Source organism: Meles meles, chromosome 2, assembly GCF_922984935.1.
Source record: "Meles meles chromosome 2, mMelMel3.1 paternal haplotype, whole genome shotgun sequence".
NCBI classification, from domain to species: Eukaryota; Metazoa; Chordata; class Mammalia; order Carnivora; family Mustelidae; genus Meles; species Meles meles.
Window position 1 is genome coordinate 60,395,722 of NC_060067.1, and position 14,664 is coordinate 60,410,385.

The following is a 14,664-nucleotide window of genomic DNA, read 5'->3' on the forward strand; positions in this document are numbered from 1 at the left end:
TGAACAGCTTTGGGGGCTGTCATCCTGCCCACCACAGATACCTTCCCCCAGGGATATTTTGTACCTTCCACTGATCAGAGCTGAACTGTCACAAGGCCATCCTGATTACAGGACAGGCCAGCAGGCCAAGTTTTAGCTTTCAGAACAACACAGAAAATATGAATAAGGAGGTGGCACCTGGAAATAACGGTTGGGTCAACCACCAACACTGTCTGCTACACTGGGAAATAATTAAAAGCCAAGGAGGTCTATCCAGAAGTCTATTCTTTGATTCAGTGTAATTATTATTGTTATTTTTTAAATAGGCTGCTGTCCTAAATTAGTACTTGGCAGGTTTACTCTATGAACATTGTTCAAGCTTATTTCCTTGCTTGCCTTTCCTTTTCTCTCTTCTCCCCCTTCCTCTGTGGGCTTAACTCAGGTTTCTAGCCTGTCTCCTGGCATGTAGTAGACAATGGAGATGAGTTTCTGGGCTTACCCAAGGTGGGTGAGAGATTGACCCCTCTTCTCTTCAAGTCAGGGATGTGGTAATAGGATGTAGCATTATAACCAGTTGCTTTCACTGATCCATTAACCTTGTTAGGAAATTTATCCCACATGGCTTGTCTACCCATTTTTCAGTTGTTTAGACACTGTAATGTGACCTGTTGGGGGGCAAGGGGTCAGATAACCCTAGGCCTCTGGTAGTCAGATATGGTGACATGGAGAGTAGAGTTACCTCCAGGGAGGAAGGACTTCATGTAAGGGGCACAATGACTCCTCACTGGCTTTATCACAGTACCGGAATTTTTCCACATCACAGAAAATATGTCATAGAAAAGTTCGTAACTGGGAGACCCATTCATCCCCAATTTGACCACTGCAAAGATGACAGAACCCAAGAGAAAACTGTCTTGTTGTGTCACTCATGTGAATCTTCAGGAGGTAAGTACTAGATGTTGGAACACGGCCGCGTCACTTAGTATCCCTAAAGTGTCAGAATTTTCCGCCCTTGGAAGGTTTGTTTGGCTTAGAAATTTCTAAGCTTGTTCATTTGGATGAAGATAGCTGATGTGATAGTACATCTCTTAAGTTAAGCTACAGCAGCTGTGTTTTTAACAGTTTTTTTGTCCTTCCTTTCCCCTCTCAGTCCTGATTATGTCTATTTTGCTAACCTTTACGTGACTATGTGCTTCACCAGCCTTGTGGGCCAACAGGTGAAATAAAAATCAGTGTGAAAATGAAAAGAATGGGCAAGTAAGAGGAAAGCTAGCAAATCAGCTCTGGGCGTCCATGGGAAGCCAAGACAGTCAGGGGGCCAGCGGACCGAGAAGCCACAGGAAGCAGGAGGCGATTTGGATAAACACTTGATGTCTCTATATGGTGCTGAGGTCGGAGGAAGCCGGGAGGGAATTTCAGGGAAGAGATATTATAGACTAAGAACTTCCCTTTTGAGACTCTCTAAACAAGGGCTTCATATGCATATGGAGTGGTGTGGTTTTTTTTTTTGTTTTTTTTTTTTTTTTTTTGTTTTTTGACTGGTGCTTCTCCTTTTTGTAAACCACATGTACTGCATAAATGAGGTCAGCATCTCCCAAATGCAGCTGATGATCAGGCTGAGAAGCTGGCTGAGGATCCCTGGGTTCCCCTGCAGCAGTCTCCATGCCTCTGCTGGCTCCCTCAGCCATGGCAGGGGCCCACCACGTTGACACTGGTGTCCCATTTTTCTTTGTCCCTTCTTGTTCTCTGCTGCATGGTGGTAGCCTGGGTTGTACAGGATCTCATGAATCCATCTACTCATGGCTGCCAATGGGAGACTGTGAAGTGTAAACTTTATTCATCTGGGTGATTTAAGGCATGTCTTGGTGACAAGGGCATCCATCTTCCCAAATGGTGTGGGGCCAGCAAAAGCCAAAGATGGTCAACCTCATTACATGATCATTGTTCAAAGACATGTGGGAAGTATGGAAAGTACACGCTCTTTTAAAAAAAAAAATTGTGGTAAAATCTATATAGCATAACACTTACCATTTTAATCATTTTTAAGCATATAGTTCATTGCCATTAAGTATGTTCATACTGCTGTTCAAGAATCACCACCCTCTGTCTCCAGAACTTTCCTAGCTTCCCAAATGGAGACTGTGTTCCCATTAAGCAATTGTTCTTCTCTCCTTCTCTCCCCCACTCCCTCACCTCTGGCCACTGTCTGTCTCTAGGAATGTGGTCACTCTAGGTATGTTGTGCAGTATTTGTCCCTTTGTCCCTATTTCCTTTTACTTCAAGTTTCATCCATGTTACAGTGTGTCTCGGTGTGTCATTCCTTTTTTTTTTATGGTCACATCATATTCCTCGGTATGTATAATCCTATTTTGTTTCTCCATTCATCCCCTTGTGAAGTGGTGTCTCGTGGTTTTGATTTCTGTTTCCCTGAAGATGAGTGACTTTGAGTATCTTTTCATGTGGATATTGCCCATTTGCACCTCTTCTTTGGACAAATGTCAATTTGATGTCTTTTGCCTCATTTTTAACTAGTTGCCTGTTTCTTGTTGTCAATTTGTATATGGTACAGATTCTTGAATAACAGGCCAGGGAACAGTGATAACTGTGACATTTAGAGGATTCACTCACCAGGAATCAGGCCTGCCCAAGCTTCCCTTGTTTTAGGTCAATATTTTCAAAGTTTTATTTCCAACACTTTGTGTCTGGAATATTCCAATCTCATTTTGTTACCTTGGTAATCGCTGAGTAACTTGGTTAAAAGCTATCCATGTAGATGGCATAGCATTGTTTTAGAACAAAGGGAATCCAGAGAGAGGAGAGGTAGAAATCTGGAAGCTGGTCTCTTTGACTCTATAATGTTGACTTGGACAGAGGGCCCAAAATGGTAGAACCTGACCCAAGATTTCCATGTTCTAATTATCTTTTGACCAGATGTTGGGCAAAGCTCCATTTGGCCTGCCTCATTGGCACTTCTGCTGCCCATGCTGTCTTGAGGGAAAATAGGGCAGCTTTCTAAATAAAATGCCATGAAATGTAAAAAAAAAAAATAAAAAAAAAAAAAAGCAACTCTGCCTCTCTGCCAGGGTCAGGGGTCGGTGAGAGTGGAAAGAGAAGAAACTCCAGCCTCCAATTACCCATCAGAGTCTTCCAGAGAACCCCAAGAAATGGTTACATCTTATGTCCTCCAGGATTGCCCTTTTGGCATTGTGAGGGTTCAGCTTTGTTTCTCTGCCACTCTTGGTTTCTAGAACCGTATGTCTTCTGGGCATGGCTTTTTGAAGTTTGCACTAGGACTGCTGAGACACCTCCCAATCCCCAACCCCTGCTTCTAGTGCCTGCTCAAGACAGCTGAAGCTGGCCTCAAACATGCAAAGGCCATTTGGTATCCCCTGCTATTGGTGTCCAGGGTTGCAGGTAACCTTGTCCTGAAGCTGTCCCATTCTTCTGGCTCAGATTCACGTTTCCCGTGGCACCCCCCTTACCACAAATCTGACCTGAGCCCTGTGTACAGGACCTCTCCAGGCTTCTGTCTAACTGACAGCATGAACTGCACCCAAACCCATCCCACTGACGCAAACATATTGCTCTTTGGTCAGACTCGCATGCAGGAACTCATAAGGTGAGGTTTTTTTCTACCAGGATACTCTTATCTCTCTCCCTTATTAAAATATATGAGCACTAGATGCTATACACAACTAATGAATCATTGAACACTACATCAGATATTAATGATATTATTCATGGAGGACATTAGGAGAAGGAAGGGAAAAATGAGGGTGGCAAAACAGAGGGGGATACAAACCATGAGATACTATGGGCTCTGGGAAATAAATTGAGGGTTTTGGGGGCGGTGCACGGATGGATTAGCCCAGTGATGGGTATTAAGGAGGGCATGTTTTGCATGGAGCACTTTGTTATATGCAAACAATGAATCATGGAACACTACATAGAAACATAGAATCATGGAACACTACATGGAAAACTACATAGAAAAAATGGTGTACTGTATGGTGACTAACATAACATAATTAAAAAAAAAACTAATGATGTATTATATGTTGGCTAAATGAACATAAAAATAAACAGAAAAAAATTTTAAAAAGTGAAGTGTAAGTATAAAGTAAAAAAATATATTATAAAATATATGCATATCCTGTTGATGGGGCCCCTGGGTGGCTCTATTGGTTAAGTGTTCAACTCTTGATCTCAGCTTGGATCTTGATCTTGGGGTCACAAGTTCAGGCCTTATGTTGGGCTCCACACTGAGCTAGGAGTCTACTTAAAAAAATACACACAGGGGCACCTGGGTGGCTCAGTGGGTTAAGCCTCTGCCTTTGGCTCAGGTCATGATCTCAGTCAGAGTCCTGGGATCGAGCCCCACATAGGGCTCTCTGCTCCGCAGGGAGCCTGCTTCCTCCTCTCTCTCTCTCTGCCTGCCTCTCTGCCTACTTGTGATCTCTGTCTGTCAAATGAATAAATAAAATCTTAAAAAAAATACACACACACACACACATACACACACATTTAAATATATATTTATATAAAATATATTTATACAGTATTTATATTAATACTGTTAATATATTAACAGTATATATTAATACTGTTGGGGCCCCACTGTGCCTGCGTCATTGCCAGCTGTGAATAAACCTCTGGGTGAGCACAGAGGAGGCTCAGATTAGGATTCCAGTATATTATTTTGAAGAGAAAGACACTGTATTTCAGCTACAGTTTTTCATCCACTCATTTTCTCTGGATATGATTCTAACACAAAGGTCCTTCCATGGTTCAGATTGCAAGGTCTACATTTTATTCCTCCAATGAGAATATTCCCATGTATTTGGGCACTGTATGTTAAAATGTTTGGCTCTGTTTTCAAGTATATAAATATATCCTGATGAATACATTCATTTCCCAATCCTCCCAGGAAGATCACTGAACCTAGAGAATTTAATTGAATTTTGAGTCTTCCTGGAATAACTCAAAGAACAACCATTAAAGGTTCATGGGATGCACTGATTATTCTGCTAGGCTCCTCTGAGTATGATTTTAAGAAACAACTCCAGTGGAGAAGAGCCCAAAGCCGGGCAGTGTAACATTGGGACTCACAGATGGGGGAAGGCAAAGTGCTAGGCTCATTGAGGAAATGTTTCCTTTTTTGACCTGGCTTTAAATGGCATTATAATCGAAGATGGAAGAAACACTTGTGGTTAATTTAACAGATCCGTTAGCAAAAGGACCTTTGGACACACATCCAGACTTTTCATTATACAAATAGGGAAACCACTCGAATGGGGAAAATGACTTGCTTGAACTCAAATCCTAAGAGCCAAATGTCACTTGTCCATCATCTGTGGCCAAATAAGTCTATGCGGATAGTTCTGAATCATAGTTATTATCCTCGGACTGTTTGTAAATGGTTGTTACTGACTAGTAATGACTCGTGGTATTTACCTTTCCAGGGTCTAACATTTTAACATGTAGCAGAAACTTGATGCACAGGAAGAAGGTTTTAATGGTAAAATCAGCTCTACTCTAAGGCCATCTAGAAAACGGGGTGGGCAGGGCTCTTTACTTAGGATCCTTGGAAGGACTTCAAACTCTGATATTATATGAATTATTTTATGCACGGGTAGGTATGTGTGTTTTCTTTAGGGAGAGGATCTGTTTATCCTGGACTCTCTCGCTTGTATGAGACAGAAACCTTGAGCATAAAGGTAATTTATTGGCTTATTTTTCATGGGCTCATACCCAGGGCACTAATAGCTTCCAGAATGGCTGAATATGGTTATTCTATTTCTCTTTTTTCATCTCTCAACTCAGCTTGCCTGTCACTTCATTCTGATTTGGGATTCTTTCTACATGGTGAACAAAAAAGCCATCAAGCACTTCATGCTCACCCCTCCCAGATTAGTACTCCCAGATGATGAGAGAGTGACTCTCAGTCTCCTGTGTGGGTCACACAGTCATGCCCTCACCATTCCCTGGTACTAGTGTCTTGAACCACTCTGGCTGATCAGCCTGATTACCTGTTTTCACCCTATCTTATACACACAGTCTTACAGAGCCACATGCTGGGAGGAGATCCACACAGGCACCGGAAGGAGGGAACTGGAAAAGCACATGCAACATTGGCTGTGTCATTCAACAGATTCTCAAAATGTCTGTGATGCAAAGTGGGCTTGGGAATACCACCTGTTGTACGTGCTGCTTCCAAAAGGCAGTTATTTGGGAACAGATTGTCTATGGGAAGTTCTGGGCAGTGACTGTTAGATTTAAAAGAGGATGTTTGATATTATAACATACTTCTATATTTGGAATGCTAAAAAACAAAACAAAACAATAAGGAATTGTGATTCCTGAAAGTGGAGCTTAACAAAATCTTGGTTGTTGGTGGTATTTGGAAGACAAAAGGGATTCTTAAGGATTTGAGGGAGAGAGGGCTGAGGAGTTTCAAATTCTCCACTGGGCTTGGGCTACTCCCTTACCTTTTGGGGCCTGTGTTCAAATGCTGTCTGGTCAGTGGGATTCTGTATGGGTGAACACTGTGTTTCAAACTGCCCTCACCTCCACCTTGTGAGACTTGCCCGTCCCCCATCTTTACTTCACTGGTCATCATGGCGTTCACTCATCAGCATCCGATAGACCATGTATCTTACTTGTTTTGCTTTTGCTGTTTGTCTCGCCCCACTGAATTCCATGAAGGTAGACTGGTTTGCCTAATGTGTTCAAGGCTGTATCCTTAGTGCCTGGACTCTACTTGGCACCTAGAAAACACTCAGTTGGTAGTTGTTGAACAAGGGAGTCTCATTACCCACACATAAGCACAAGGAATACTTTCTTGTTTTCTTCTTATATATATATTTAACATAGCTCTCTATAGGAGCTTAGATTCTCTTTTTTTAATTTTAATTTTTTCCACTTGGCCTGAAAGAGTGCACCTCAATGGAAAATAAAATGAAAATGCACATTTTTTTCTGAGGACGTTAGGTGTGGTGGGAGGGTGAGGAGAGCATGGTATCTAGCACTTGGCTAGTCTTCTGGATCTGCCTCCTGCTGCGGACTCTTGCTGGTGTCTGAAGGGAGTAAAATGTAACAATAAAATAATAGTCTTTTTCCCCCCCCTTTTTTTTCTTTTTTTTAAATTTATTTATTTTTTCAGCATAACAGTATTCATTGTTTTTGCACAATACCCAGTGCTCCATGCAAAACGTGCCCTCCCTATTACCCACCACCTGTTCCCCCAACCTCCCACCCCTGACCCTTCAAAACCCTCAGGTTGTTTTTCAGAGTCCATAGTCTCTTATGGTTAGCCTCCCCTTCCAATTTTTTTTTTTTTATAAACATGTAATGTATTTTTATCCCCAGGGGTACAGGTCTGTGAATCGCCAGGTTTACATACTTCACAGCACTCACGATAGCATATACCCTCCCCAATGTCCATAACCCACTCCCCCTCTCCCAACCCCACCTCCCCCCAGCAACCCCCAGTTTGTTTTGTGAGATTAAGAGTCATTTATGGTTTGTCTCCCTCCCAATCCCATCTTGTTTCATTTATTCTTCTCCTTTCCCCTAACCCCCCATGTTGCTTCTCCATGTCCTCATATCAGGGAGATCATATGATAGTTGTCTTTCTCCGATTGACTTATTTCACTAAGCATGATACGCTCTAGTTCCATCCACGTCGTTGCAAATGGCAAGATTTCATTTCTTTTGATGGCTGCATAGTATTCCATTGTGTATATATACCACCTCTTCTTTATCCATTCATCTGTTGATGGACATCTAGGTTCTTTCCATAGTTTGGCTATTGTAGACATTGCTGCTATAAACATTCGGGTACACGTGCCCCTTCGGTTCACTGTGTTTGTATCTTTAGGGTAAATACCCAGTAGTGCAATTGCTGGGTCATAGGGTAGTTCTATTTTCAACATTTTGAGGAACCTCCATGCTGTTTTCCAGAGTGGTTGCACCAGCTTGCATTCCCACCAACAGTGGAGGAGGGTTCCCCTTTCTCCACATCCTCTCCAGCATCTGTCATTTCCTGACTTGTTAATTTTAGCCATTCTGACTGGTGTGAGCTGATATCTCATTGTGGTTTTGATTTGTATTTCCCTGATGCCGAGTGACGTGGAGCACTTTTTCATGTGTCTGTTGGCCATCTGGATGTCTTCTTTGCAGAAATGTCTCTTCATGTCCTCTGCCCATTTCTTGATTGGATTGTTTGTTCTTTGGGTGTTGAGTTTGCTAAGTTCCTTATAGATTTTGGATACTAGCCCTTTATCTGATATGTCGTTTGCAAATATCTTCTCCCATTCTGTCAGTTGTCTTTTGGTTTTGTTAACGGTTTCCTTTGCTGTGCAAAAGCTTTTGATCTTGATGAAATCCCAATAGTTCATTTTTGCCCTTGCTTCCCTTGCCTTTGCCGTTGTTCCTAGGAAGATGTTGCTGCGGGTGAGGTCGAAGAGGTTGCTGCCTGCGTTCTCCTCAAGGATTTTGATGGATTCCTTTCTCACATTGAGGTCCTTCATCCATTTGGAGTCTATTTTCGTGTGTGGTGTAAGGAAGTGGTCCAATTTCATATTTCTGCATGTGGCTGTCCAATTTTCCCAGCACCATTTATGGAAGAGGCTGTCTTTTTTCCATTGGACATTCTTTCCTGCTTTGTTGAAGATTAGTTGCCCATAGAGTTGAGGGTCTATTTCTGGGCTCTCTATTCTGTTCCACTGATCTATGTGTCTGTTTTTGTGCCAGTACCATGCTGTCTTGATGATGACAGCTTTGTAATAGAGCTTGAAGTCCGGAATTGTGATGCCACCAACTTTGGCTTTCTTTTTCAATATTCCTTTGGCTATTCGAGGTCTTTTCTGGTTCCATATAAATTTTAGGATTATTTGTTCCACTTCTTTGAAAAAAATGGATGGTATTTTGATAAGGATTGCATTAAATGTGTAGATTGCTTTAGGTAGCATGGACATTTTCACAGTATTTATTCTTCCAATCCAGGAGCATGGAACATTTTTCCATTTCTTTGTGTCTTCCTCAATTTCTTTCATGAGTACTTTATAATTTTCTGCGTATAGATTCTTAGCCTCTTTGGTTAGGTTTATTCCTAGGTATCTTATAGTTTGGGTGCAATTGTAAATGGGATTGACTTCTTAATTTCTCTTTCTTCAGTCTTCTTGTTGGTGTACAGAAATGCAACTGATTTCTGTGCATTGATTTTATATCCTGACACTTTACTGAATTCCTGTACAAGTTCTAGCAGTTTTGGAGTGGAGTCTTTTGGGTTTTCCACATATAGTATCATATCATCTGCGAAGAGTGATAGTTTGACTTCTTCTTTGCCAATTTGAATGCCTTTAATTTCTTTTTGTTGTCTGATTGCTGAGGCTAGGACTTCTAGTACTATGTTGAATAGCAGTGGTGATAATGGACATCCCTGCCGTGTTCCTGACCTTAGCGGAAAAGCTTTCAGTTTTTCTCCATTGAGAATGATATTTGCGGTGGGTTTTTCATAGATGGCTTTGATAATATTGAGGTATGTGCCCTCTATCCCTACACTTTGAAGAGTTTTGATCAGGAAGGGATGTTGTACTTTATCAAATGCTTTTTCAGCATCTATTGAGAGTATCCTATGGTTCTTGTTCTTTCTTTTATTAATGTGTTCTATCACATTGATTGATTTGCGGATGTTGAACCAACCCTGCAGCCCTGGAATAAATCCCACTTGATCGTGGTGAATAATCCTTTTAATGTACTGTTGAATCCTATTGGCTAGTATTTTGGCGAGAATTTTTGCATCTGTGTTCATCAAGGATATTGGTCTGTAGTTCTCTTTTTTGGTGGGATCCTTGTCTGGTTTTGGGATCAAGGTGATGCTGGCCTCATAAAATGAGTTTGGAAGTTTTCCTTCCATTTCCATTTTTTGGAACAGTTTCAGGAGAATAGGAATTAGTTCTTCTTTAAATGTTTGGTAGAATTCCCCTGGGAAGCCGTCTGGCCCTGGGCTTTTGTTCGTTTGGAGATTTTTGATGACTGCTTCAATCTCCTTACTGGTTATGGGCCTGTTCAGGTTTTCTATTTCTTCCTGGTTCAGTTGTGGTAGTTTATATGTCTCTAGGAATGCATCCATTTCTTCCAGATTGTCCAATTTGTTGGCGTACAGTTGCTCATAGTATGTTCTTATAATTGTCTGTATTTCTTTGGTGTTAGTTGTGATCTCTCCTCTTTCATTCATGATTTTATTTATTTGGGTGCTTTCTCTTTTCTTTTTGAAGAGTCTGGCCAGGGGTTTATCAATCTTATTGATTCTTTCAAAGAACCAGCTCCTAGTTTCATTGATTTTTTCTGTTTTTTTTTGGTTTCTATTTCATTGATTTCTGCTCTGATCTTTATGATTTCTCTTCTCCTGCTGGGTTTAGGGTTTCTTTCTTGTTCTTTCTCCAGCTCCTTTATGTGTAGGGTTAGGTTGTGTACTTGAGACCTTTCTTGTTTCTTGGGAAAGGCTTGTACCGCTATATATTATCCTCTCAGGACTGCCTTTGCTGTGTCCCACAGATTTTGAACCGTTGTGTTTTCATTATCATTTGTTTTCATGAATTTTTTCAATTCTTCTTTAATTTCCTGGTTGACCTATTCATTCTTTAGAAGGATGCTATTTAGTCTCCATGTATTTGGGTTCTTTCCAGCTTTCCTCTTGTGATTGAGTTCTAGCTTCAGAGCATTGTGGTCTGAAAATATGCAGGGAATGATCCTAATCTTTTGATACTGATTGAGACCTGATTTGTGACCCAGGATGTGATCTATTCTGGAGAAGGTTCCATGTGCACTAGAGAAGAATGTATATTCTGTTGCTTTGGGATGAAATGTTCTGAATATATCTGTGATGTCCATCTGGTCCAGTGTGTCATTTAAGGCCTTTATTTCCTTGTTGATCTTTTGCTTGGATGATCTGTCCATTTCAGTGAGGGGAGTGTTAAAGTCCCCTACTATTATTGTATTATTATTGATGTGTTTCTTTGCCTTTGTTATTAGTTGGTTGATATAGTTGGCTGCTCCCACGTTAGGGGCATAGATATTTAAAATTGTTAGATCTTCTTGTTGGACAGACCCTTTGAGTAGGATATAGTGTCGTTCCTCATCTCTTATTATAGTCTTTGGCTTAAAATCTAATTGATCTAAGGATTGCCACCCCAGCTTTCTTCTGATGCCCATTAGCATGGTAAATTGTTTTCCACCCCCTCACTTTAAATCTGGAGGTGTCTTCGCATCTAAAATGAGTTTCTTGTAGGCAACATACAGATGGGTTTTGTTTTTTTATCCATTCTGATACCCTGTGTCTTTTGATTGGGGCATTTAGCCCATTAACATTCAGGGTAACTATTGAGAGATATGAATTTAGTGCCATTATTAGCCTGTAAGATGATTGTTACTGTATATTGTCTCTGTACCTTTCTGATCTACTACTTTTAGGCTCTCTCTTTGCTTAGAGGACCCCTTTCAATATTTCCTGTAGAGCTGCTTTGGTGTTTGCAAATTCTTTCAGTTTTTGTTTGTCCTGGAAGCTTTTTATCTCTTCTTCTATTTTCAATGATAGCCTAGCTGGATAGAGTATTCTTGGCTGCATGTTTTTCTCGTTTAGTGCTCTGAATATATCATGCCAGCTCTTTCTGGCCTGCCAGGTCTCTGTGGATAAGTCTGCTGCCAATCTAATATTTTTACCATTGTATGTTATAGACTTCTTTTCCTGGGCTGCTTTCAGGATTTTCTCTTTGTCACTAAGACTTGTCAATTTTACTATTAGGTGACGGGGTGTGGACCTATTCTTGTTGACTTTGAGGGGGGTTCTCTGCATCTCCTGGATTTTGATGCTTGTTCCCTTTGCCATATTAGGGAAATTCTCTCCAATAATTCTCTCCAATAGACCTTCTGCTCCCCTCTCTCTTTCTTCTTCTTCTGGAATCCCAATTATTCTAATGTTGTTTTGTCTTATGGTGTCACTTATCTCTCGAATTCTCCCCTCGTGGTCCAATAGCTGTTTGTCCCTCTTTTGCTCGGCTTCTTTATTCTCTGTCATTTGGTCTTCTATATCACTAATTCTTTCTTCTGCCTCATTGATCCTAGCAGTGAGAGCCTCCATTTTTGATTGCCCCTCATTAATAGCTTTTTTGATTTCTACTTGGTTAGATTTTAGTTCTTTAATTTCTCCAGAAAGGGCTTTAATATCTCCAGAGAGGGTTTCTCTAATATCTTCCATGTCTAATATCTTCCATGCCTTTTTCGAGCCCAGCTAGAATGTTCAGAATCGTCATTCTGAACTCTTGATCTGACATATTACCAATGTCAGTGTTGATTAGGTCCCTAGCCTTCGGTACTGTCTCTTGTTCTTTTGTTTGTGGTGATTTTTTCTGCCTTGTCATTTTGTCCAGATAAGAGGATATGAAGGATCAAATAAAATACTAAAAGGGTGGCAAAGACCCCAGAAAAATGCGCTGTAACCAAATCAGAAGAGACCCCAAATTGTGGGGGGGAGAAAGGGCATAAAAAGAGGTTCAGAAAAAAAAAGAAAAAAATTTAAAAAGAAAACAAAGAAAAAATATAAAAAAGAAAGAAAAAATATATATATTTAGATAAACTAGTCAAAAAACGTTAAAAAAAGAAAAGGGTAAAAGTTTTAAAAAATTTAGCAGAAGAAGAAAAAAGAAAAAAAATTGAAAAAAGAAAAAAAAATTGAATTAGCCGCAAGACTAAAGAATCATGGGAAGAAAGCCATGAGTTCCGTGCTTTGCTTTCTCTTCCTCTGGAATTGCGCTGCTGTCTTAGGAATTGAACCTGCTTTCCTTGATAGATGAACTTCGTCCTGGCTGGATATTTTGTTGATCTTCTGGGGGAGGGGCCTGTTGTAGTGACTCTCAAGTGTCTTTGCCCAAGGCGGGATTGCACCCCCCTTACCAGGGGCCAGACTAAGTAATCGGCTCAGGTTTGCTTTTGGGAGCTTCTGTTCCCTGAATGCTTTCCGTAGAGTTCCGGAGGACGGGAATGAAAATGGCGGCCTCCTTGTCTCTGGCCTGGAGGAGCCGAGAGCCTGGGGACCCACTCCTCAGTGCTCCCCCAGAGGACAGCACCCAATCACTCCCGTATCCCCAGCCTCTAGCCGCGCTCCGAGCTCACCCAGCCCGCGACCAGTTCAAGGTAACCCCAAGCTGAGAGTTCAGTCCTCGGCTCTGTCTCTGTAGCTGGCTTCTCTGTTCTAATACCTGTGAGCTCTGCGACACTCCGACATCCCCGATCCTTCTGTGACCCTGCACTGACCCCGCATGGGCTTCACCCCGGTTTAGCCTCTGGAGCAATGTCCCTCAGTGGAACAGACCTTTAAACATCCTGATTTTGTGCTCCGTTGCTCCGCTGCTTGCCGGGAGCTGGCTCCTCCGGCTCCTCCCCCCGCGGTCTATCTTCCCTTCGTTTTAGATTCACTTCTCCGCCAGTCCTACCTTTCAGAAGGTGGTTGATTTTCTGTTTCTAGAATTGCTGTTCTTCTTCTCTTCTATCTCCCGTTGGATTTGTAGGTGTTTGCAATGTTTAGATAAGCTATCGAGCTGATCTCCTGCTACCTGATGTAGTCTCAGCCTGCTACTTCTCCGCCATCTTGACTCCTCCCCTCCCTCTTTTTTCCTCTTTAAAGATTTTATTTGTTTGTCTGAGAGAGAGAGAGAAAGAGAGAGAGCGAGTGAGCACTCAAACAGTTGGGGGGGGGGGGAGACAGAGGAAGAGGGAGAAGTGGAAAGCCCAAAGTGGGACTTGATCCCAAGACTCAGATCATGACCTGAGCCCACGGCAGATGCTTGACTGACTGAGCCACTCAGAAGCCCAGAATAATAATCTTCTCTGCCCATCCCTGAAATGTTTGAAAGAAGTCACTTAAAGAGAAAAAGCCAGGGGGGCGCCTGGGTGGCTCAGTGGGTTAAAGCCTCTGCCTCCAGCTCAGCTCATGATCCCAGGGTCCTGGGATCGAGCCCCGCATTGGGCTCTCTGCTTAGCAGTGAGCCTGCTTCTTCCTCTCTCTCTGCCTGCCTCTCTACCTACTTGTGATCTCTGTCTGTCAAATAAATAAACAAAATCTTAAAAAAAAAAGAGAGAGAGAGAGAGAGAAAGCCAGGTCAGTGGTAGATTTTCCTCTACCTTAGACCTCCCCAGGCTGAGAGGGGGCCAGCGCAGAGACCCCCTGCTTCTGGGGTGGGAAGTGGCAGAGATGTCACCTGACCAGGCCCTACAGGAGAAGATGACATGAGAGACTGTCCTTCAGCCAAGAGGACCTTTTTGCCAACTAACAATCTTTGTGTTCTCAGGTACACAGGAGATAATGTGTAGAGATTTTCTGGCTGGATTGGGAGGAATTAGGTACCATGGTAGGTATTCCTGTGTTTCATTTCATTTCATTCAACTTTGCATGAATAATATTTTCATCCTTGTTTTATACATAGGTAAACCAAGTTGCTCTCTTCTGGTCACACAGCTAGAATGGGTCGCTTGGTCTTGAGCTCAGGACTCTGTTTCCCAAAACACAGTGGTCTTCCTCCATGCTACCCTGTCACCACAGCAGGGTTCAAAGCAGCCTGATGGAAAGCAGGAAATGTAGATTGATCCACTTGTGTTCAAGTGAAAGGGCTCTTCATGAACAGCAAG